The following is a 26,835-nucleotide window of genomic DNA, read 5'->3' on the forward strand; positions in this document are numbered from 1 at the left end:
ATTGCAAATTGTTACATATAAAAATGAAGGAATTGCGAAGAAAATAAATGCTTAATGTACCATGTATAGTTACGTAATGTTTTATAGAATAGTTTTTGCAATCATTGATAGATATTCTAGTCCTTTGCTAGTTGGATAGAGGGTAACTTGGCTTTGGAGTGTGTTATACATTTTTTTGGTTTCTTTGGTGAGTTTAGGTCCAATTAGGGTTACTGATTGCTCCATTCGGAGCTCCTGGTAACTCTGTTCTTTTTGTAAGGATTGTATTAATTTGTGAAGGGTAGGCGTTCCTCTGCCTGTAGTTGATTGGAAGGCATTGTGCCATCCTTCAACTGCATTGTTGGTTCTTGCTTCCTTATTGAGTGTGCTAAGGTAGACATTCCACCAAGCTATTTGGTATTTGGGTTGTCTTCTATGGTCTGATCTGTGTAGCCTTCCTACCCATGTGTCTTTGAAGTAGTCACACATAGGGCTTAGTCTTTCTTCGTTTCTTTTATAGTAGGGGCTGTCTATTAACAAGTTATAGTGTTCAGTTACATCTGTCAATGGAACATAGGCTAGGGCGATGAGTTTTTTTATTTGATAAGCAAATGTGCTATCTGTGGCGTATTGGACACTCAAGGTAGATTTTTGTAGATGTCGCCATATACATTGGTTAAAATGGTAATAGCAACCTTGTATTGCTGTGTGTGGGTATGTTTTAAGGATGCTATTTTTCATTGCTTTCTCAAAGTCAATGATTATTCTTTGTGGGAAATAGTCGTTAGTATGTTGTTTGACTTCAGTTAGTATTTCTTGATAGGTTGCTTGCTGTTTGTTTGGTAGGAGGGCATATAGGAATGGAATATTAGCATTTTGGAAATGACCGTGGATAGTGTATAATTGATAAAAAGGTTTTGGACATACAGAAAAAGTACCGTCCATCATCCAAGTTTGGCATTGGGTAAGTTTAGTCATGTTGTTTGCGCTGTGGCAAACAGTATAATTCTTTTATCTTTAGATTTGTTGTCATATAGTATAAATTGATCTTTACTGTGAGTTACAGAGAGTTCAGGGGGAATTTGCACTTCTTCAAAAGTTGTAGGTGTGGGAGGAGTAGTGCATGTTGCTCTTTTTTGTCTAGCTACAGTTCTTGTAAGGGATTCTATAGATGGTAGTTGGCTAGAAGCATGTTGGGGAAGTACACTTAAATGATATTTCAAAATAGCAGTGGTTGGTTGATCAGTACTAGTACTAGCTTCTTTCAGGGAATCAAGCATTTGTCTAATCTCTATTTCTGTTACATTGGGAGGGTGATTATGTTCCTTAGTATAAGTAACAGTGGTTTCCTGAGTTATAGCTCTACCATAACATTTGTTGGCATAATATTTTGTACACTTCCAAAAAACTTTCAAATCCTTTTGTTTCTCTTGAGTGTAGACATATCCCATGTAACAAAGAAGCATTTTCCCTTTTTGAGAATAAATTAATTTAGCTTCTTCAGTCATGCTTGTATTTTAGTGCTATGAGGTAATTAAAAGAAAATATCAATAAATTGTTTAAAGAATGAAAGTTGTATTCTAATCACACAGTTTAACACATTTCTGATTTACCTGTGTATCTTTTTATGATTTCAAGCTGTTCTTGTCAGGTGTTGATGTTCTTGAAACTGTTATTTTCTGTGTATATCTTTTTGTATCTGTAGAAATAGACAAAATGTGAGCTAATATTTTACAAGTATTTATGATTTTTTGGTAGTGGGTTTTTAGCTCGTTTCTATTTAGTTACCTATCTATTACACTTCTAAGTTACATTTAAATTATATACTTACTTATTTATATTTGAAGTTTGATGTCCAGGTGTTGTGTAGGTCTTCTGTATATTCTTTTTGTCTGTAGGATAAAGAGTAGAAATAAAAGATATGTTTTAGGTATTTGGCTTTTAAATACAGGTGTGAGGTTTGAGAGTTATATTTTCGATGGATATTCAGGTAGTAGTACTTACTTTAGATAGGTGTAGCTTTCTTTATGTTGAAGTCAATTAGTTTTCTTTCAGAAATCCAGCAGAGTTTCGTCTTCCTTTAGTTTGGAGATTTAGTCTGCATTTTTAGTTTGTTTAAATCTTGTTTATATAGCATTAGTGTAATAGTTTCTGAAATAGGATTGGTTGTTTAAATTGATAGTCTTATCTTATTTGTGGATTTGAATTTTTTTACATGTTATGCTAATTGCTTTCCTTATATGGGTGACGCCAATTAACGCTTTTTTATGTGTAAGGCCTTATTTTGTATAGGTAATATTATATTTCTGTTTTTAAAGTAGAGGAATATATATAATTTGAAGTGAGAAATGTTTAGTTGTTAGTAACGTTGTTTATGTATTATAAAATATATTTTTGATGTTATTTTGTGTTTTAAATGTTTGTTAAAAATATAGTATGTTTTATTTATTTTTAGAAACACTTTGTGATTATTTGTGATGAATATGACAACTTTTAAAAAAAATAAAGTGATTTATTTAAGTATGTTGTAAATTCGATATTTTAAAAAAACGATATATTTGCATTCTATATTTTTGTATTCGATATTTTGACTGTATTTCATGTAAAGATGTGATATTCGATTTTTTAAACATCGATAATGTTGTTAGTCGATATTTTTGTAGTCGTGTTTTTTTTTAATCGATAATGTGGGTTCGATATTTTGGTGTTTTGTTGTTTAAGTATAGGCAATCGATATTTTTGTGCTCGATAATTTGGCATCGATATTTTGTGCAGTCGATATTCTGTCTGTCGAGGTTATTTCAGTGATCCCCATCAAACATATTCAGAGTTGCATTTTCACTGACCATTGCATGGTGGTGGAGATGCAACTAAGAGGCACCAAACAGGGTCACTTGCTGTTTCTGGGCTTGGGGGTGCGTACAGTTGTGCGCCCCCCTGGACTTGCACCCCTATTCCTACACAGTGTGGCATTCATGACATGGTGCATGCCACAAGGTGCAGGAACATGCTGCAGGCACTATCATGGCTGCGGTCTGCTGTTAAGGCTCTCCTGTGAGCCTAACACAGCCACAGACGTGAGAACGCAAAGCACAACCTGCCTGCCTGCCCGCCCTGGATTCAACTCAGAATCCAGCAGGCAGGAACACCACAGGCTTGGCGGTCCTACTGCCAGATCAGCGGTGGTGATGCTGCAGGAGGGCAGACAAACTTGTAATAAGGCCCTAAATGTCACAATGTCTGGCCTCCCCTGTAACTGAGATGTACTGGAATCCAGAGGAATATACTAGGTGACTGTATGTGTATTTATGATTCAACGTTACGATTCCTACCCTACTAGAATATACTTTCTTTGACTCGTATTTGACAATACTGGGTTGGAAATATAAGCTGTATATAATACCAATACAATAAGCCTCGCTGACATGAGTAATACTGATCAGAGGCAGAGCAAGCTGTCTTTTAAACAGTGTAAAAGCATTAGAGTGTGCGCGTAGGCAATGTGGACTTGGATGATGAAAATTGTAGTGAGAGGAACGATACCAAAGTACTGCTTTATGACTTCAAAGCAGGTCTGGCAGCAATTGATGGCAAACTACACAGCATGTCTGCCTGACTGATAATCTCTCACTGAGAGAAGCCTGGAGAGACACACAGTGTGATTAGACTAAGTGGAGCACCGTATATTGTACTTAGAAGACAATGTATAAGGACTGATAGCCAAGAGGCCATCAGTGACAAGGACTCTGGTGGTGGTAGCTTTAAGAATGAAGACCTTGTGGAGTGGTTTTTTCATGTTAACATTTTGGGTCTAGCAGAGGCTACACACATGAAAAAAAAAGAACTGTTTGAATTAATACATGGTTTTGAAGATGTTTGGCTAAGACAATTCCACAGGCACATTTGCAGTGGAGTGGGCCCTCCACTTCTCAGCCCTAAGACTGGTGCCCTGTTACCTCTGCACCAAATTATTGGCCACCTACATACTTATTTTTTAATTATTTTATTTATTTATTTGTGTTTTATAGAGTGCAGACTTGACACGTTAGGGTATCAGAGCGCTTTACAGGATTCACAAGTTGTATACAAGAGACTTAGCGGGGGTGGATACATTTGGGATAAACACAAGTAAAACCATTTACGAGAAACAGGAGGTCCCAGATCCCAGGGTGGGATGCCCAGAGGTCCCGGGTTAATAGCATCAGGATTGACCAATCGGAAGCAGTAAACGTTAGTAGGACAAGGTCGCTGAGGTAATTTCAGGGCAACATTTAGGAGAGGAATTTGCCCATTAGGTAGGTTTTGGCATCCTTTTAAAGCGTGCCAAAGAAGGCATTCTTCTAATAGCGGGCGGGAGTGAGTTCCATATTCTTGGTGCGGCCCAGAGAAGGCCAGATTGTATGTTTTATTTTCGCAAGCGTGCTGGTCGGAGCAAGAGGTCTCTGGCTGAATGGGAGTTCCTGGCTCGTGCGGATACCACGAGTTTCTGGGCAAGAAATGCAGGGGAGTTTGAGTATAGAGCCTTGTGCATAATACATGGCAATTTAAGTTGGATTCTGGCCTCAAGAGGAAGCCAGTTCAGAGCTTTCAGGTGCGGTGAATGTGGTTGAATTTCCTTGAGCCTGTCAGAAGTCTAGCGGCCGTGTTGAAGCAGGCTTTTAATGGGGCCAGGGAGGTCTTGGGTAAACCCGAGAGGGTAGAGCAACCATATTCCAGTCTAGAGATGAGTAGTGCCTAGACTGCCAAATTTACGTCTGGAGTGTCGAGGAAAGGTTTCTGTTTCCTAAGGTAGCTCAGGTGAAATCTGGCTGATTTGGCCATCGTGTTGATGTGGTCACGCATGTTCAGGCTACAGTCAAGGGTTATTTCAAGGTATTTCGCAGAGTCCGCTATGGTTGGTGGGCAGTTTAAAGCTGTGATCGCCTTAAACCATTCTTGAATGTCAGGGTTGGTTTTGGGGGGGGGGCTGGGATTTGGAGAAATTCAGGCCTCAATTTCAAGGCCTCATTCAGGAGACGAGATTTTGATGTAGATCTGGGTGTCGTCGGCATACATGTGGTAGGAGATATTTGCAGTGCATAGTACTTCGGCTAGAGGTTCAAGGTGAAGGTTGAAGATGGTGGAGTACAGGGTTGATCCTTAGTGGACTCCAACCATGATTGGAGAGGGAGCGGACAGATTACAGTTGACTAGGAATCTCTGTGACTGGTTTTGGAGGAACGACCTAAACCGATCAAGGACAGGGCCATCCAGTCATATCCTGAGTTTGAGGCGTTCAAGTAGTCTTTCATGGTTGACCGTATCGAAAGCCGAGGATAGATCTAGGAGGATCTAGGAGGATCTTTGTCAAGAGCTTGGAGGGCATCATCCTAGATGGGGAGAATTGTGGTTTCAGTGCTGTGCCCAGGCCTGAATCCGGATTGGTAGTCATCTAGTAGGTGGAAGTTGGTGATGAGTTGACTCAGCTGTTGTTGAACACATTTCTCCAGAACTTTACCTAAGAGTGGGATATTAGTTATAGGTCTAAAGTTGTCAGGGGAAGCAGGATCTAGTGACTTTTTTTTAGGATGGGGAGGACTTGGCCGGCTTTCAGAGAGTCAGGTATCGACCCCTGTAGAAGGGAGGCATTAAATATTGCCGTCCAACTAGGAATGATGGATTGAGCGGTGGCAGCTAGGCAGTTAGAGGGGAGTGAGTCATTAAAGTGGTTGTTCAATGTTTTAAGGAGGATAGAATTTTCGATACGGAGTGTTTGTCACACACTTTGAAGTGGTTCCAGTGCGCTTGGTTTTTGGGTGATGCCTGGGGGTGCAGTGCGGAGGGAGGAGGCAGATCCGGAAGGGTTTGGGAGTAGGTGGCAGATCTAAGTTTGTTTCCAAGAGCTATGATTTTGTCAGAGGAGAAGGAGGAGAATTCCTCCAATGATATTAGGGATTGGGGGTTTCATTAGAGATTTTGGCCAGTTTGTAAGATTGGTGTTTGACCATTTCGAAAAGCTTGCGAGGTCTGTTCTTGGCGTTCCCCAGTTCCGATCGGAAGATTTTTTTTTTTGAGTTGAGGACGTGCCTATTCTAGGCATTTCTGGACTGGAAGAAAAGTGTTTAATGAGTGGCTGAAGGGTGATGTCTCCAATTTCTTTCTGTCTTCCGGAGGGATCTCCTCTCGCTGTTGAGGGACCAATTAAACCAGGGGTTTCTGTCTTTGATTTTGGTTCTTTTTAATTTAAGTGGGGCAAGATCCTCAAGAATGTTAGTTATGTTAGTTATAGTTGTGGAGTAATGATTGTTGATGTCATTGACCATAGTGAAATAAGGGGGGTGGATGTCAGACTTGCAGCGAGCCACCAATTCCTCGTGATCAAGGTTCTTGGGGTCTCGGAATGTTCCTGGTTCTGTGTACATAAAAAAGGTGCAATATGGTTATGCGCCTTGGGGATGTTCTTCTGGAGTAGAAAATTAGGTAATTAATTACTGTGCCCTTGTCCGCGTTATATCGTAGGTCAGAGATCAGGGTCTCAGGGTGACTTTTCGGTTGGAATGTTTGAAGGATTTAGCGGCGGATTTGGAAAGGTTGGGAGGATAAACCAGGGAATAAGAGTTTTCCTCAGTTGCGGTCAGGCCAGGTCCTGACATTCTGGCTAGGTCGGGAAACTTTAGTGTCGGAGCAGGTCACTAAATCTCAGAAAGGGTAAGTCTTCACATCGAGGAGACGTTGTCAATACAGGGGTTAACCTGAGGATCCTTGATCGAGATCTGATCAGTAATTAAGGAGTTCTGAGGAACAATTCAGTTAAAATAGGATACATTCTCTCTATCACAATTGCCTTCATGTAGCTTCACTGAGAAATGTTTTCTGTTATATTTATGAGCAGGGGGCAAGAAGGAGGCTCTATCTATCACGTTTAACTTGGTTTAGAATTGTTTATCTGGCAGATGTATAAAAAAAGGGCCAGAGGATGGCGCTGAAGGTTCATTTTTCTATTCTTGCTTTCCTTTTCAACAGTGTGCACTGTTTTCATGCACTTATCATGATAGAGACAGTATTCTGAAACGTGTCAGTAAGCAAGGTCCTCTGTATTACCAGGGATCAAACATTGTCAAACGCCCAGACATTACTATTGCAGTTCAGGAAGCAAGGAGAAAAAGCTGCTGCACAATAGTGCAGCCAAATATACAATGAAATATACTGCCAAATTGTGTACTGAAGGATAACCTCTTCCCTACACTACAGGTTAGGTCCTCACTGTCACAAAAAAGGGAGGTTCTTGGCTCACTGCAAGACCTGTTAGCCAGCAAAGGTTTCTTTGCCACCATAGGGGGTTTGGGTGTAGGATCCCACGCGCTGAGCACGGCCAATGTAACATTTGGCATTTTCACCTAATTCTAGTGCCACTTTACCTTGCGTTTTATATACGTATATATATATATGTGTGTGTGTGTGTCTGAGTGTGTGTGTAGAGCGTGAGAGATAAATATATATACATAAATACATATATATGTTAAAATTCATAATTATAAAAATACTAAAACAAAATAAATTCAATGAAAATAAAATAATTCAAAACAATTAATATAATTAATCAGTTAACACTTAGAACAATTGATTATTTTATCTAACATTATCTATTAAATTGAATAAATTATAAAAATGTTATTTGGCCAATTAATAATTAAATGTCAATTAAATTAATTAAGAAATCTAAATTTATAGCCTAACTAAAATATTATAAAAGGGATACAAACATAACAACCCGCAGTTAAATAAATACATGAAAATAAAATCTGATAATAACGTATTACACAAAAAGTTATAAAACGTAACAAAATATTTGAAAAACTATATTTTATACATATTTACTAAAAAAGATAATAAACACTTTACACATTAAAAAATTATATTCTTGCCTGGGTTATTTTGTTTCACAATATTTTTGACATCACGATATTTTTTACATGATATAAGTGTGCAACGACATTTTGTGACAGTATTATGGTTATGCATCCATGACATTATCATTTCCAATTTACATGGCGTGTTGACCCCTTTTTTGTGAGCACTGCCAGTCACCGTCTTTCAGAGAACATTCTAGCGTCAGTTTTAAAAAATTGATAGATGTAATTCGCATGTCCACTTATATATGGTATATTGTCCATGAAATAAAGTTTGTTCAAAATTCAGTATTTTATTATTTCTGTTTAATTGTAGGGAATGGATGCATTTTACTAATGAAATGGTACTGCCCGATCTGTAATGATTTGTGTAAGAGACTGTGTAAAACCTGACAACCTTGTTGTTTCTGCTGAAAAAATGTTCTTAACAACCGGTGAATGCAACTCTGTTGAGCACTTGGTTGAAGGAGTCTTGTTCTTAGTAATGAAACTATTCCTTCCTTTGTGTGGATGGTGGAAATGGCAGGTATTCCTCTAATCAGTAACAAGGAGGGCGTGTAATATTAGTTTACTCTAATGGAAAAGTCCTCTAGGGCACAGTGCGTGCACCGCGAAAGAGGCCATTAGCTTTCAACAACAGATAATACAGCCAATATTGCAAACATTGGAAAAATAAGCCTAAAGTACTAAAATGCGGTCTCTAGATTGGTTTCAAGGAGGTGTAAGCACAGATTATAAAACACACCTGTACCTGTAAAACTGCACAGGGCTGGTCGAATAATTCTATTTTTGTGATTTCCACTCATTATTACACAATAACGCTATGTAAATCGGACATCTCGAGCGGCTGTCCTTCACTGTTTATGATTATTGGCTTAACTCAGGACGCCTACTGCTTTCTGCATGTGGTCAGGTGCCAGCAGGGTATGCAGTAGGCTTACCCATGGTTACATTCAAGTCAGGCCAAGCCTTCTATTTTCTTTATCAATCTTCTTTAAGGCGTTTCTGCTAATTGCAAACCTTCTCATTTTTCTTTGTGGCCAGGGGGCGTGTGTTGTTGAGTGTGCATGCCCTCGCCTGGGTGTGCACGCATGTATTTGTTGTGTCTGCATGCCGCTCTGCAGGTGCACGTGTGCGCGCGCACATGTATGTGTTCATTTTTCATTCACCCAGCTACTCACATTTGTACATTTATGGGATAGGTTTATGTGGACCTTGAAAGCTTTGTAGTTCACCATATCTTCTAGCAAGTCCCCTTCTTGCCTTTCTTTGGAGCTTGGATAAGAAAACAAGGGGCATATTATCAAGAAACAGCGTTAACATTATCGCCGCTTTAGCGGCAGAAAACTGCAGCTGAAGTGGCGATAATGCGCTTGATAATACGCCCTTGTGAATTCTCATAGAAGCCCATGTTCTGGTGCGAACATGGGCTTCTATGGGCATTCTCTACGGCGCAGTTTTTCTGCCGCTAAAGCGGCGATAATGTTAACGCCGTGCTTGAGAATATGCCCCGAAATCTGGATCGATTACGTTTTCACCCCCCCTCCGTTTAGTTCCAAGTATGTGGAAACTTTGAGATGCTAGTAAAAAGGTGCGACAGCCTAAAGATTTTGCAGCATATTAACAATGGCCAGCGATAATCGTCGCTGGCCGTGCTTAGCAATAATTATATTTTCGCCATCTATCTCTGGTAATTATCCGCGATAAAAACCCAGAGATAGTGAGGTTATCTCCCTTTTGCAGGGAACATCACTGGTTTTCCAGCGATGTTCCCTGCAAAACGGAGATAATCTTGCTGATCCGAACCACAGGGTCGTATCAGCACAACCCATCCCAATGTTAGCGATGGCTAAGTCAGGATTTTAGCAGACATTAGATTTTGGCGAAAACGGACGTTATTTGCCAAAATCTAATGTGTCCCAAAATCATGTGGGCTGCCTTGTAAATATCGCGATGTAAACATCAGCGATATTTGCAAGGTAGCCCATCTGGGGTACGCCAAGTAACGCTCACATTGCATCTCATTGGAGCAGCAAAGGTAGGCGTTTGAAAAAAGAGTGCTAACATGCGATTATGCAAGTTAGCACCCTCTTGTAATAAGGGCGCTTTTTTGGCTTTGTAAGCCAAAAAAGCGGAGATAAAGCCCTTGTAAATATGCCCCCTAGCTTCACACTTTCTCTTACTTAGGGGCATAGTTACAAGGGCTTTATCTCTGCTTTTTTGTCTTGAAAGCCAAAAAAGCTGAGATAAAACTATAACCCTATTTACAAGAGGGTGCTAACATGCATAATCGCATGTTAGCACCCTTTTTCCCAATGCCTCCCTTTGCATCTCTAATGAGATGCAAAGTGGGCATCACTGGGCGTACCCCGGATGGACAACCTTGCAAATATCGCTGATGTTCACATCGCGATATTTACAAGACTGCCCCAGCATTTTAGCACATGTTAGTTTTTGGAGAAAACCGCTGTTTTCTCCAAAAACTAACGTCTGCTAAAAAGCACACTTACCTATCCCTAACATTGGGGTGGATTATGCTGATACGACCCTGTGGGTCGTATCAGCAAAGTTATCGCCGTTTTGCAGGGAACATCGCTGGAAAACCAGCGATGTTCCCTGCAAAACAGTGATAACCTCGCTATCTCTGGTATTTTTATCGCCCTAGAGAATAACGCGCTACCAGGGCGATAAATTCCAGAGAAAACCTGGGATAATAAAATTATCGCTAAGCACGGCCAGCGATAATTATCGCTGGCCGTTGATAATATGCCCCCTAGTTCTTTCACTGACAGACTGTCATTCTGAGGTTATAGTAGATGAGTTCTTTAAATTATCAAGGGATGTGTGAATCTCAGAGATTATTTGGGTTAGTGTGGTCAGTATTCTACAGTGGGTTCAAGCATGCCCTTTTGTATGGTACACAAGCATATACTCCCCAGCAGAAGAATCTGCCTTAAGAGATGAAAATGGAGCATCAGACATGTTAGGCATGCCATACTGGGAATGGCTTGAGCATGACAGCAGGACTGAGAGCTGCTGCCTGCAGAGGATAGCAATGATTTTTTTTTTGTAAAACATTTTTATTAGCATTTGATTAAGAGTACATACATCACATCTATTGTTGCAGTTGGTATTGGCTTACATATGAGATCGCACAGTCGTACCCTACGGTGACATAAGAGTTTATAGTTCCAGGGTGTTGGAGCCCCTGCTCAGTCTTTCGATTGGTACAGAGGATGGCAATGATATGTGGTAAACTGACCAATACACTGTCGCAATGGGTGATTTTCTTCAGGTAGGTGCTAGAGCTGTGTTGTTTTCAAGCTAGAAGCTTAAACACTGAGGGCCCGATTTACAAAGGGACATACAACTCTTAAAGTTACGAGCTCATCTTTTGGGGCGGAATGTCCACACTGAACACTGTAGGGTGGAGATTCCAGCTTGAGTATGGTGATTCCTCTCAAGTGCTTAGGCTCCTCTGCATATGTACAAGGCTTAACGCCACTAGAATGTCACTTTTTAAGACGTTCTGGTGGCGTTAAGTACACCAACTTATTGACAAGGCAGCGTTAAGCCACTTTTTGATTTGTGCAGGTGGTTTCTGTTGTGTGTTTGGAGTCGGGCTGGTAGGTGGGCTGGTGTATGTGCAGTAGCAAGTGAAGTGGCAGGGGGTGCAGGTGAAAAGTCCTACAGTGGAGCATGGGTCTGCGCGGTGGCAGTGTTTATTGGGATGTCCGGGGTCGAGGGTGTAGAGCTAAGCAATGGTGTATTTTTGGGGGTCTGGAGGGCCAGGGGTCATGTCTGCTGCGGGGTCGTGCTGTGTCCTGTATTAAGTAGGTCCTGGGGTGGGCGGGGCTCCTGTTGGCGGAAGAACAGTGAGTGGGAAAACTCGGCTGGGAAAACCCCAGCGGGAAGACCTGGGCAGCTGTGGTGTCACTGGTACAGTCTGGAAAAGGCAGGAACTGGAGGCCACAGGCAAGAGGCAAGCTAGGTGTCTAGGTGCCTACTCCATCCATAGGTTATGCATAGGAAAGCCCATACTGCACCCACAGAATGCCTCCCTCCCACAAGGTAACATAAGGCAGCAAAATGCACTACCTTGTGCTACCTTGGACTTGCTAACCCACGCAGAGCCATGCAAGGTGGCTTTATGTGGCTTAATAATTTCCATTTAAGAGCTTACATTGCTTTCCGTCAATTTACATGATGCAAGGGCAATGCAAGCTCTTAATAAATCTGGAACCCAGTCTGTGTTGCATAATACAGGTCGTGATCCCTATGACATCAGAGAAACAGCACCACCCCAGAGTAAATAGTTATCACACATCAAGAGTCGTACCATTTTAGAAGACTATCGTGACTGCAGAGCTGAAAACTGCCCCAAAGAACCTTGGGGCATATTATCAAGGGCTCATTGCCGCTTTAGCTGCACTTTTTTCTGCTCAAGTGGTGATAATGTTATTGCCCTATTAGCAAGCTGTCGCTAGCAGGCGTTAGCGACAGGTTTCTGGTCAATAGCGTCCGGTATTTCCATCACCTCCCATGCCAGCGATATTTATCGCTAATAACAAGCAAGGGAGGCATTCCCTGTCAAAACTTCACAAAAATTCACACTAACATCACTTCGCCCTATTATCAAGGATGGCCCGGACCTGCGATAAAAAAACTTGCGCTAAGGTTCGTTAGCTGCAGGAAGCTAAGGCCACAAAAAAACAGGTCTAAAAAATTGTGATAACTATTGGGGTCACATCAATGCAGCTTTTGTTGCAGGGCAGCGCTGCAAGCAATGTTGCAGTGCTGCCCTGTGACAAAACTACAGTGCAGGGATGCACACAATCAGTAAGATAGTGCGCATACGTGTGCCCCAGTCATAAAAACTGTTGCTGCGCTGCGACAAGGCAGCGTTTCAACACTTCTCACTACCCCCTTCTTGCGACAACATGGATGTGCTGTAATCACTGGACAGCGCTCCATGACGCAAGTAATGACAGAAATTTCTGCAATCCTGACGTATCCGCCTGCACCAAAGTTACGCATTGCTGTAGTTGTGTTGCAACCAATGCGCAACTCCAGCAATGCATGGGGCCAGCCTACCCCTGTGGCACTGCCTCACCCTCACCCTCAAGGTGCAGTGCTGTTCATGAGGGGTGCCCGAATGTCAACGTAGTTGGAGATCCATCGGTGGTGGTTCAGAGCTGCTGTGTCATTGTTTGGAAGCATTGGTAGAGTGTTGGTGCGGAGGGAGTTGTTGAGACGTCCTGCGGTGGCCTTGATCCAGCTGCGAGGGAGTGCGATGATGGCGCTGGCGTCCGGTGGGCAAGGTGAAGACGTGATTCATTCATTGATGGTAGTGCCAGGAGGATCCGTTGTTGTGGCTGTAGTTGAAGTACCCGCTGGTGGAGGTGACGTGCTCGACCGTGTGTCCTGCAATGTGGCCTGTTGAGGTGACTTGCTGCTTGCGTCTGACGTCGGTGACAGGCGGGGGTGGTGCTCTGGTGGATCTTTAGTCCACAGAGTTGGATGTCGTCAGCGGACGGGAGACATTGGTGTACAATGAGGTCTACAATGGGATTGAAGAATGTAGGGCCATTGCCCGGGGGTCAGCACATGAGGGTGCCACAGAGGATGTCCTTGGGCTTAGTGCGAATCTGGAACTTGACGTGGTCCATGGTCACCCTTGGCAGATTAGAGTGCATGGTCAGTTGGAGTGTGCCCTGTAGGTGACGGTATTGCTTCCTACTTGATGTCCGGGCTGCCCCTTGCGGGTGAAACTGCAGCTGTCAGTGATGGCAAAGGTAATGTCTGGTACGGAGCAGAGGTTGGTCCTTGCAGGCGAGGTGGCATACAGGGTTGATGGTGAGGAGGGTGCAGGTGTCGTAGCGGAGGAGTGTCCAAGAGGATTGCACCTTGGTGCTGAACGCTGGCCAGGGGCAGACGGTCACAAACGACATAGCCCATGGGTTGACCTTTGCATGGGACATGACCATTACAACGCAGGCAGTACATCGTTAACAACGCAACTACGACAACACGGGTGCCTTAACATCGCATTTGAATACAACACATTCTCAGGTCAGTAATGGGACAATTTTGGGGTGTTTCATGGGGTAAAATATGAAACATCGGGTGTATTTTGGGGGAAAATATGAAAAATTTGGGGGGTCTTTTGGGGTTAAAAAATACATTTTTGGGGTGTGCATTTGTCTCAAATGTGAAATTTGGGTGTCTTTTGGGGGTTCTGAAATGGAATTCCAGGGTTTACGTTTGGCTTGTTGTGCTAAGGTCAGTTCTGGTTTGCACTCACTGAAGTGGGAACAGTATGCATGGGCGCACACCGGCCGACATTGAGTAGTGCGGGGGGTATAGAGAGCTGTGAGGTGGTAAAAGCCGTAAAGAACATTGGATGGTGCATGGACGCGGGGATGTGTTTGTGAGCAGGTGTCATCAGAAATATATTGAGGGAAGTCTTACCTCTAATCCTTCTCTGGTGTCTTTGTAGCTCCTGCTATTCTGTGCCTGCTTCCATTAAAATGTAGTAGGCAGCCAGGCTCCCTCCCCAGAGTCAATCACAACCAGCGGTGGGATTGGCAATTGGCAATGGGACAAGTCAAGCAGCCAGATGCCAGAGGGGTGGGCATGTAATCCATATAGGCTATAATGCAGCCTGCATTGCGAACAGGGAAGAGTGCATGACTGCTTTGGGTGGCCTGAGTGGGCAGACCAAACAGTTATTGTGCACTTGAGTGTGCATGCCCATCCGCCCATGCCCGGCTCTGTGTTTGGAGCAGTCCTACCCATCCTCCCACCCCCTGAGGATACATAACATGATTACATCAGTTAGTTATCCCTTGTTTTTCCCATTTTGTACTTTTTGGTTGGCTTCTCTGAACCCGCACTTCATGCTTCCCGCCGCTGCTGCCCCCACCAGCACGCACCCCTGTTCATGCCCATTCACATGGGTCCCCACCAATCCATGCCCTCCTCACATCTACCACAGAGGCGCATCCACCAACCCCCAATGAAATATAATATACCATCAACACCACTTTCAAAGCCGGCACCTACGCTGACGACTGGAAGCGTACAGAAGTATGGCCCCTGCTCAATAATAACACAGCTGACCCCACTGACCTTAAGAACTACTGGCGCATCTCGCCCCTCCCCTACGGGCAATTTTGCTGAGTAAACACTCAACAGGGAACTGACACGATTTATTGATGACAACACCATCCTCAACTCATCCCAAACCAGATTGCCAAGCATCCACAGCAACGAGACCTTCCTACTCGCCACAACAGATAACATACGCACCCTCCTGGACCAAGGCCACTTGGCAGCCCTCATCCTACTTGGCCTTCGACACCGTCTCCCACCGCACACCAGTCGCCAGACTACATGGTGGCGGTGTACAAGGAACAGCCCTAGACTGGATCAGATCATTTGTCACGGAAGAAGCCAAAGGATCAGACTGCCACCCTTCCTTTCAGATCCCATGTAAATCACCTGCAGATTCCCAGAGGGGTCATTTCTGAGCCCGACTCTCTTCAACATCTACTTGGCCCCCTCAACGCCATCGCCCGACAACACAGCCTCAACATCGCATCCTACGCTGATGACACCCAGCTCATCCCTCCCTCACCAAAGACCCCACCACCGCCAGACTCAACTTCCATAAAGGAATGCCTGATAGTCTGGATTCCCAACAGCTGCCTGAAGCTCAACACTGAAAAGACTGTAGCCCTCGTCCTGGAACCACACCTTTAGCATGGGACAACACCAATTGGTCTCTGCCCTCGGAAGCCCACACATCCCCTCGGACCATGCCAGAAACCTCAGCATTGTACTGACAGGTCTACGCCGTCACCACCAGCTGCTTCAACACCCTCTGCGTCCTCCACAAAAACTTTAAAGGGATCCCCCTAGAGTCAGGAAAGACAGTCACCCATGCACTCATTACCAGCAGACTGGACTATGGAAACGCACTCTAGGCCGGCATTTACAAATCCATACTCCGCAAACTCCAGACATTGCAGTACACCACTAGTCCTCGGCATCCCTCGGCACAAACACATCAGCCAACACCTATGTAGACTCCACTGGCTCCCCATGGAGTAAAGAGTCACATACTAAATCATCAATCACACCTCCGACTGCCTACACAACAACGTAACCAAATACCTCTATGACGGAATCTACTTCCACGTACCCAAATGAGACATCAGATCTTCCAACCTCGCACTCTCCTAAACCCAGTGCATCCACAGAGCCAGAGCAGGCCAAAGATTATTTTCCCACATTGCATCCAAGATCTGGAATGTACTACTGGCAGACATCAGAGGTATCCCCTCCCTGAACACCTTCAGGAAGACCCTTAAGACCTGGCTCTTCGGCTAACAGATCTTCGGCCCCCCCTCAGTGCCCTGAGACCCTCACAGGTGCGTAGCGCACTTACAATTCCCCTGAGTGATTGATTGATTGAGTTATGATCATGTGTAGATTGTTCCTCTTCTGCACTGCCTGAGGTGTTGCGACAACGCTCTTCCGCCATAGCGGTCGAGACGCCACTGGGTGAGCGCCATCTATGTGTGATAGGCATGGGCGACTCACCCCCGTCCCTCCTTCACCTTTCTTGAACATTGACCCCGTGGCATAATCCACTGCACTCTCTCCATATCTGTGACTCAGTCAGTAGAAGCCTGAGCCAGCTGTGATTTCACTGGGCTGGCTACAGCTTTCACCATGTAGTACGCTGGTGTACCTCCTGATGCAGTTGTTGCAGCAGGGCTCCCTTAGGCGTGTAGTTGCAGCACTCAGACAACAAAAGTTGGGCGTAGCACAGGGGCCTCACCCTCCATAGCGTCCAGCCATCCCAACATCATCTGTCCTGTATTGCAGGGAGACAGCACGCACCATTAATAATCCACTCCTTGCACACCGGTGAAGTGGTGGATTGTAGTATGCGATGTGGACATCACTACTTTGCTGCGCAATTGACTGCTCCAAGGTGCGCAAGGTGTACTTCTCACACAGGTCAGCTATGTGTCTCCTTGCAACCTGCCAGACTTCACCACCAGGTACCGGCGATCATTGCACATCAATGTCTCCCGCCACAGGTCATTAACTCCACAGCTAATACACATCCCACTCCAGATACCAGATGCATGTCCAGAAGGCATCCAGGCACCAGACGCAGCTCCAGCGAGGCAACCAGGCACCAGACGCAGCTCCAGCGAGGCAACCAGGCACCAGATGCAAGTCCAGCGTGGCATTCAGGCTCCAGGTACAGGTCCAGCGAGGCATCCAGGCACCAGACGCAAGTCCAGCGAGGCATCCAGGCTCCAGGCGCAAGTCCAGCAGGCATCAAGGCACCAGGCGCAAGTCCAGCGAGGCATCCAGATGCAAGACGCAAGTCCAGCGAGGCATCCAGGCTCCAGGTGCAAGTCCAGCAGGAATCAAGGCTCCAGGCTCAAGTCCAGCGGGCAACCAAGCACCAGACGCAGGTCCAGTGAGGCATCTAGGTACCAGACAAAAGTTCAGCGAGGCATCCAGGTGCAAGTTCAGCAGGCATCAAGGCACCAGGCTCAAGTTCAGTGAGGCATCCAGATGCAAGACGCAAGTCCAGCGAGGCATCCAGGCTCCAGGCGCAAGTCCAGCAGGCATCCAGGCACTAGGAGCAAGTTCAGCAAGGCATCCAGGCAGAAGACGCAAGTCCAGCAGGGTATCCAGACTCTCATCCTGGTAATTCTGGATGCTGGGGGGCTTGAGGGGGTTGTTGATGTGTGCTGCACTTGGCCCTGGGTGCTCAGATCTGTAATTAACTTTTTTTTGGTACGTCTTTTCTATGGTAGGTAGACTGATAGGCTATTTTTTCAAAGTCCACACCTGCGGGTTAGCGTGCATTTTGTTATCGCTAAAAGCTTATGGCTGGATTCTGCCCGCTATCGCTGATTTGCCTATCGCCATCGCACAGCAGTTAGCGGAAGTTTTCGCGGAAGCTAACACCTGTTAGCGACGTGTTGATAATAGGTCGCTAACAAGGCGAATTAAAATGGATAACAAGGCGAATTAAAATGGAGATAAAAAATGAACGCTATCCTACATTAGCGATAGTTATCGCCAGTCCTTGATGATATGCCCCCATATGTATTTAGCCTTGTAGGACACTCATTTGAGTTCAGAACAGCCTCCCTACCCACCTCTGAATGAAGACCAAGACTAGTCAGCAGTCAGTCACTCAGGGGAGGACTCTTCCTGTTCCTGGACCTGACTGTGATTCCAAAAAGCAGGCATTTGAAAAATATTTATGCTGGCCCCTAGTTTGCTGCAAGATGTCTCCCGACCAGTCTGAGAAACAGGGGTGAATGGGTGTGGTTCTACCATGAAAACAAATACTGCAAAAATAGAACCCAAACAGGGCAATGTACGGCATATATATATATTTTTAATGTGATGGCTAATTAATTGCAGATTGCGAAGGCATTTCCTCTGAATTCAAATATTCCAGTCTGCCTCAGTATGATATTTATCTGCAGTAGCAAATCTTAGATGTGCCAACATGAAAAGCATCAAACATTGGATCACATATTGTGAACAGGGGAAGCAGTGGCCATCTGAAGCACTGGGTCTCATTGAAAAAAACAATAATCAAAATGGTGATGACAGGAGAAATAGCGCCAGTTTAAAATGCTGTGCCTTAATGCGCACCATTAGTCAGTGCTATAAAAAAAATGCAAGATGGCTTTCGGTGGAAAAAAAATACCAATTAAATTGCTTTATATGTCAGAAATCGCCGTCATGGTCGAGCCTGTCCAAAATATTACTTTCATTCTTCATGGTGTTAACTATTTTATTTGATGTTTCTGCTATAATTATCCAGGGTGCTGCTAGTACAATGATGCTCCATGCACCCAAAGGGTACTGTTTAGATATTTCACAGTTGTACTCAATGGGCCTGCCCGTCACAGATGATTGCTGATGTGCAAATGACAGTGACTGCATACTCTACCTGGGGTCTGCACACTCTTACCTGGGGTCTACACACTCTACCTGGGGTCTTCACACTCTACTTGGGGTCTGCACACCGCCTTTTGGAATGCAGGGCAATATCACCCTTCAGAATGCCAGAGTCAACGCTCATGGTGCTCTGACATGTGCAGGTTACTTAGAACGGATTTTGTGGACACATTGCGGCAGTGCACAACTCACCCACAGCAGTTTGCCCTCGTCCTATTTTTAAAGTAAACATTGTCATTACAGTTTCCACTCTCACTACTGTATGTAAAGCATGTAGTGCTACCGGAGGCTCACCAATATCCCTGTGTGTAAACAATGCATTGACATCAATGATCTCAATCATTTCCGTCCTATCTCCAACATCCCCACTCTAGCAAAACATCTTGAAAAATGTGTGCAATACCAACTCTGTGCTCACATAGAGACTTGCCAACTTCTTGAACAGCATCAATCTGGTTTTCGGAAGGGACACAGCACTTGTTATGGATGACATTTTGAAAATACTAGACAAAAATGAATCCTGCCTACTGTTCCTCCTCGACATTTCCTCAGCTTACAATATGGTTAATCATGACATCCTCCTATCCATCCTACAAAACAGAATGGGTTTCTAGGATCAGGTGCTTCTCTGGTTTTCATTCTTTCTTTGACATCGAATACAAAGAGTCAAGGCAAATCATTCTCTCTCTCAGCCCTCTCCAGTACACATGGGGGTCCCTCAAGGATCCGCCCTGTCACCTATCCTCTTCAAACTCTTCTTGGAACCTCTAGCTAAAGCACTAAACTCCACGAACTCCAAAACAGAGTTCATGCTCATTTCCCCCCCCGTACCACATCCCCAAGCTAGATCTCTGGCTGTCTCCGCTCACTGCCTTCAAATGCACTCCGATCATAATTGATACAGCCAAATCGCTCGGGGTCACCTTAGACAAGCACCTGAATATGAAGTCTCATATCAGCAATGTATGTAAGGGTGCAAACCACTTGTTGAGAACCCTCAGAAATATCAAACCTTTCCTGCCTCTAAGTGATTTCAAGCAGGTGGTCCAAGCGCTTGTTTTGCCAAGGTTAGACTATAGCAGTACTACTCTCTGTAGCCTACCCAAATATGCCTTGGCCCCACTCAGGGCATCACTGAACACCGCTGCTAGATTGGTTGCAGGTGCCAAAAGAAAGAGCATATATCCCCAGTCCTTAAATATCTCAACTGCTACCCTTTGAAGCACAAATTTAGCTTAAGATTGCAGTTGTGGCCCACAAAGCCCTTCACCTCAATACTCCTACGAACCTGGCACAAAAACGTGAATTATCTTCTAGTGAGAGGGCATCAAGCAGCGCCTCTACATTCCTCTTGCAACCTCTCGTCCTTAACAAAAAGAGAACTTGTCACCCAGCCTTCTCCAGGGCTGCCCCAAAGATATGGAACTCTCTGCCACCTGAAGTACGCAGCCTCTCCTCAATGACGGTGTTCAAATTGGAAGCCAAAAGATTCCTAATGAGCAAATTCTTTCCGTAAGGGGAGGTGGTACATCCAACTCGTCTGACTTTGTTCTTTTCACCTTGGTGCCTCCAGCTACAATGGATCATCTCCTCTGTTTTTTTGTTTTTTTTCACATACGGACACCTGTCTAGTCTGTGAAGTATTATCTTCCTTTTTTTGCTGCTGTTTCCCAATTGATGTTTCTACTACCCCCTTGTTCATTCTTTCTGCCTACTGTAAAGCGCTCTGATATACTTCGGGATCTTGTTCACGCTATATAAAACTTTATAAATAAATAAATAAATACTTGTTTCCATAACAACCCTGTTTGTAAAGCACACATTGTCATGATAGTTTCCACAAAGACTCCTGCAAGTAAAGCATTCAGGTCCTTGGTGGTTTCAATGATGACCCTTCATGTGAAGAACATTTAAATAACTGTTTCCTCAATACCCATGTATGTAAAGTACACATTGATATACCAGTGTCCATCATGCCCTGGTTTGTAAACCATACATTGACATGACAGTATCCAGTAATAGCCCTGTATATAATGCAATTTGGACTCATGTAAAAGATGTCAAATATCTTCATAGATGTGTCTATATAGTGCACTGAAAAGGTGGTAACAGGTTAGATAATGTGCAGGTAGGAAAAGGGCCGGGTGTGCCGGTGTGAGTAAATGGTCAGGTAGTTATTGAGAAATGGGCAGCCATGAGGTGTGGAGCTGTAAAGGAGTACGGGGGAAGAATTGGGCTTTGATATCTGGAGAGATACAATGCATTGAGCTACAGTGTTAATGGGCAGGCTATGGCGGCAAGGACTTATATTGTTTTTCTGAGGGTTCACTCAGTGATTTTTGTATCTGACCAAGGAGAATATCCCATGGAGCAGCTATAGGGTGCTTAAGGTAGCCTCAGCCCATTTCTCATGCCCAGGCAGCAATTGAGAGTGGAAATGTAGACTTACAATGGGAAGTAATCATGCCTTTAAACAGCATGAGGGACAAATTGGATAACATGAAGCCTGCATGACCCATTTTGGAGCCACTGTTTGGTGTTAGTGGGGGTGTAGGTTTTCAGACCCAGTATCAGCTATGGCAGTGTTGTCATATATCAGTAATTCAATGTTACCCATTAGTCCATTTAAGCAGGGAACCCTCCATCACCAAAAACACAGATACCGAAACCCTCAGGGAACTGACATGGAGGTGGTACCATGCTCTTTCCACCAATTACAGTCGCCGTCGAGAATCTGTCTGAAGATGATCAAAATACACGTCAGCTAACCCCCGCTGTCTGGAGTAAGTCATCCTCCTTTGTTATCCAATCACGTAAAGGCATTCTGCATAGGTTATGGGTGCAAACGCTCTCGACCAAAGAAATCCTTCCTAACGTGGGCTAATTCTGTTGTTCGTAGGGTACGCACAATCATCATTACCACAGCTGCCACCTAGCTGCAATCTTCTGTTCACAAAAAAACTAAGTAGAAACTGCAAGTGATTCAAAATGGAAATAAACATTTTCACAGGAGCAGTGGGATGATGCAGATCGATCCTGAAAAACACCATATTTTTGACAGGATTTATATTAAGGAGCAGCCGTACCAAGGGGGGAACAGCGTTTACAACGCAACTTTTACAACGCAGTACCTTTATCACGCAACTTTTATAACGAAAGTCGTTACAACGACTTGCGCTGGGGGGCGCTCTAGGATAGGGAATAGTTAATTTACTATCCAAAAACTTCCCTACTATCCACGGGGACTGGAGTTGGAATCGTAAATTAAACTATTCACTATCCAGCACCCCCCAACGCAAGTCGTTGTTAGACTTGCGTTGTAAAAGTTGCGTGGTAAAGGCATGCGTCGTAAAAGCATGCGTAGTAATGACATACATCCGTACCAAGGTCATTCTAAGACCTGGTGCAACTTAGATCTTCTATTATTTAAAAAAAAATACAGAATCGTGAAGCACCCGTCACCATGTTAGTAGATGTTTTCATAAGGGGGGACGGCTGATGCAGCAAAGCAGGAGGGGATTGTGGGATGGAAATTCTCTCACTTTGAAGGCAGCTGCGGTAAATTAAAACTGCCTCTGACATTCTATGATAGGAGATAAGAACAATAATTACAGCTCTGTTTACAGAACTCGGACCCACTGAAAACATTGAGAGTTCTTCTGAAATGCTCTTAGAGAAAGGGAAAAATTGTCTCTAAACACATGCAAGTGTACACGTAATGGGGTACTGCTACATGGGTGTGAACAACCCATGCAAAAGAGGGACAAATAGGAAAGATTAACCACTTGGAAGCAAGGATTGATCGAGGTCACTCAAATTAACAAATCAAAAGCAATGGACGGGCTGTAAACCCACAAAGTATATACAACATGTTTCGAAGAGACAGCGCAAACGTGATCTAGGCTCGACCTAAAAACTAGGCTGGCAGTGCTTGTTGGCTTAAAGCAATTCATTCATCCTGGAATATAGCTCCCAGAAGAAGTAAAGTGACCACCAGCGGGTGCAGAGTGATGCTCTCACCAATGTAGGCTACTGACTCCAGAAGATTAATTGGACAAGCACACACGGATGTATGACGTTACAACGCATACTTTTACCACGCATACCTTTACATCGCGGTTTTTACCAGGCATACCATTACAACGCATAGCGCTTAGAGGTGCTGGATAGTGGTAAGTATAATTTTCTATTCCAACTCCAGTCCCCGTGGACACTAGGGAAGGTGTTGGATAGAAAATGAAACTTATTCCCTATCCTAGAGCGCCCCCCAGCGCAATGCGTTGTAATGGTATGCGTGGTAATGCCTGCGTTGTAATGGTAGTGCGTTGTAAAAATTTTGTTGTAATCGTTACATACCAGCACACACACAATTGGGAAGGGGTGTGATAGATGCTAAAGCCATTTTTTCACAATTTTGATTAGCAGTGTTTGATTTGACCTGGATGAACTTTATGAAGCTCATTTTTCAGTTTCAAACATACTATTATGGCAGGGTGTGGGGAATTGTGTTTCCGTGTATGGCCACATTGCTGAAGTGGTAAAACATGTTATCAAGAATGAACATGTGCTTTTAAACATTTACGTGGCATTGCCCTAATTAACATACTAATACAGATGTTTACAGTTTGTAGTACTGGAAAGTGATGTTATTCACTCAGGTTCCCACGACTGCGGATCCGGGATTTCAGTCAATTTCTCTGGCATCCAAGCAGGGCCTAATTCGTGAAAGAAAGCGTGCCATTGACCAAAGTTCTGCTTGGAAGCACATGGCCATTGAAAATAAACATCAGGGCGTGGGATACAAAGGTTGGTAGTTTTAAAACTACCTCACACTTCGTTAATCCGCTACCAAACACTCCCTCCTCCTCTGTTTCACTCTTGCAGGTACCTGTTTTCACCTTTTATAAGGAATTAGCCATCTTTCTCTCCTGCAGTCTATACAATCTGTGTAATTTCCCCCTCTTCTGCACGTAAATAAATGATGCAGAAAGATAAGCGCCTGTCCCCAAGAATAAGTGCTGGTGTGCCCCACCAGCAACCACTGGCTCAAAGAAAGCAGATCCTCCAGGTCAACAAACGTAACCATTAGATAACATATTCTTACCGACAAGTAAATGCAGTTAAACCCATATATATAATGACATGCTTTACAGAATTGTTATTGAATCCCACAAGTGAGAGCTTCAAGTGCTAATTTATGATACGGTGTCTGCCACTGTTTTGTGGTAACGTTTGTCGGAAGAGCTTGGGCAACACTATTTTACGTGGTAGACTATCATGCAAACTTTAAAACCGTTTTAGTACTTTTTGCTTGAAAAGTGACAGCATTTGCTGAGATATGTACACTAGCTAACATGACATAATAACATGCACAAAGTAACATAAAACACAATTAAAACATGGGGTGCCACATAACAAAACAGTATGCAACACTACCACATAGTATAGCACATCACATTGCAATAATGCAACAGAAAAATACAGCAACACAAAAATAATAGACTACTACAAATAGCCACAAAACAAACATGCATGGACATTCTTGTCATACATCACTACCTCTAGAAACCTGCTTTCATAATACAATACTCCTGATTACTGCTTCTTTCATTTACAACCCTGTGAGAGATACCCCAAAATATATCATCCACCTTGAACTGCTGACTGTCGTACATTCTGGAAGAAAACACAAGCCACCCCTTGATGTGTCAGCGTAGTTGGACCTCATCATTGAGGTGCAATTTCACTTCTAGCTCTATGGCAGACAAAGCTTCTAGACTCATGCTATTTTTCTCATTGAGGTACCCTAAGTGCACAGGTATTCCCAGATATAGATTACAAGGCTTGTTGTGTAATTGACCTAAAGAGCACTCACTTTCACAGACCTAAACAGTAAAGTGCCTTTATGACAAAGAGGGAATACATAGAGTTAGCCCTTATGTCTAAAAGAAGAATGTAGACAGAAACACTAAACAGTAATGTGGGTTACAGTAAGCACCTGTAGTTGAACGTATTCACAGAATTTTAAATACCACGTTTTTCTCATAACATTTTCCACAGTGGGATGGATAGGCCACAACATGAATCCTTATGTTCACTGCAACACTGGATTCAAGTTTAACAACTGGAATGAGGCCCAAAAAGGCTGAAACATATCTGCTGCTATTTGTGGTCCTCTACAGGGGCATCATGGCCTTTTTAATTAAAAGTTTGATGTATCTTTTTGCATGAGTCCATTGACTTGTGATTGACTGCTCCCTCTGTGAAATGTTACTGTGAGTAAAAAACAATGCTTTAGAGCCTGGAGTGATAACAAGTGGCTGAGATTAATTGATTCATGTACATGTATAACTAGTGTTACTACTGACAACAGTAGCTGCATGTGCCAGACAGGATTGTATCCCGTACTTTAACATACAATTCTGTGGGCTCTGAGTCAGCTTCTTACTCCTTAATCAATGGGTTTTCTCCTTATTCTTGTGTTTGTCTGCCATTGGAACATATATTCTTTGCCATAGTTTGGATGAGTTTTATTGACATGAGAGAATTGTTCCTTATTTAAGCTTTTCCACTCGAAGAGAGCGCATCACTTTCCAACTCTCTCATTCCTGCATCTCAACCCTCCACCCCCCTGCCGCTCTCCACCCAACCCTCTGCCCCACGCAGTTCAAATGTCTCCAAATCGCCCGTTAATGCAATTTAAAAAATACTTTTATTTGCCCCTGTTCTCTTCCCACTTCCCAAATTGCCATATTTTCTACTTTCTTTTACCAAATGCCTCCCCTCTTCCTGCCTTTCAGTTACCACTTTCTAACTTTTTTTAATCGATTTTGTGACCACCGGGGATCTGAACTTTGAAACCAGGCCGCTTGCCTCTCTAAATTTGCATGGGATCCCACTCATACCTCATATGACAGTAATAATTCTAACTAGGTCCAGGGGCCAGAGAGTATGCCTCTTCCATCCAAAACAAGGTAATTTTTACTGCTAGTCAATTATGGTCACTGCAATTCCCCATAGATGAGTCACGTCATCACCATCTTGACCCAATTTTCCCCATAACAATTTATATCACTGTGGCTTTTCACCCCTGCACGACTTCACTCAGCCGGTGGTATCTTTCTCAACCTTTACATATCACATGTTCTTGGTGAATTGCCATTCCTTGCCTGCTCACAAACTAGACATCTGTAACCTTTTATTGGATTCAGCACCAAATGTGTTTTTTCTTACGGACCGCCGACTGCCTCCAGCTGAATGCCAGTAGATTTGAGATGTTGTTGGTGGGGACGGACCATGGTCTGTGGAGCGTACTCTGGTGGCCAGAGAGCCTAGGTAGCGCCCCGCCTCCCAAGCAGGCACTCAACAATTTGGGGGTATGGTTGGACTTATCCCTCAGCGATCAAGTCCAACCCAAATAGGTAGCAGGGACTTTTTTGTGGCTTTTGCAGGGGCTTAAACCCTTATTGGGTGTTTTTGATTCACTGACGTGCCAGACCATCATGCAGGCATCCATACTGTCCAGATTGGATTATGCCTGCTCTCTGTATTTAGGGGCAAATAAGACCGAGATTGCGCGGCTACAACGGGCTCAGAAGTAAGCATGGGCGTAAAATCCGCTCCGCTAGCGGATTTCGCGGATTTTCGGTAAATCCGCAATCCGCGAACTCCCGCGAATTTACCGAAAATCCGCGAATCCGCGAGCGGCGGATTTGGGGGCAAAAGTTCAAGCCTTCAAGCTTGAAGTTGTAACTATTTTAGGATGGCGCCGGCAAGCTGCCAGCGCCATCCTAAAATTGTTACAAAGTCAGCTAAGTTAGCTTCAACAGGAAGCACTAATAGATAAAATAAAGCAGGTGCTCGAGGACCTGCTTTATTTTATCTATTAGTGCTTCCTGATCGGTCTCTGACCTTTTATACACACAAGAATGGATAGACAGAAAGACTCGCATGG

The sequence above is a fragment of the Lissotriton helveticus genome, chromosome 3_2 (genome assembly GCF_964261635.1).
Source record: "Lissotriton helveticus chromosome 3_2, aLisHel1.1, whole genome shotgun sequence".
In the NCBI taxonomy this organism is placed as follows: Eukaryota; Metazoa; Chordata; class Amphibia; order Caudata; family Salamandridae; genus Lissotriton; species Lissotriton helveticus.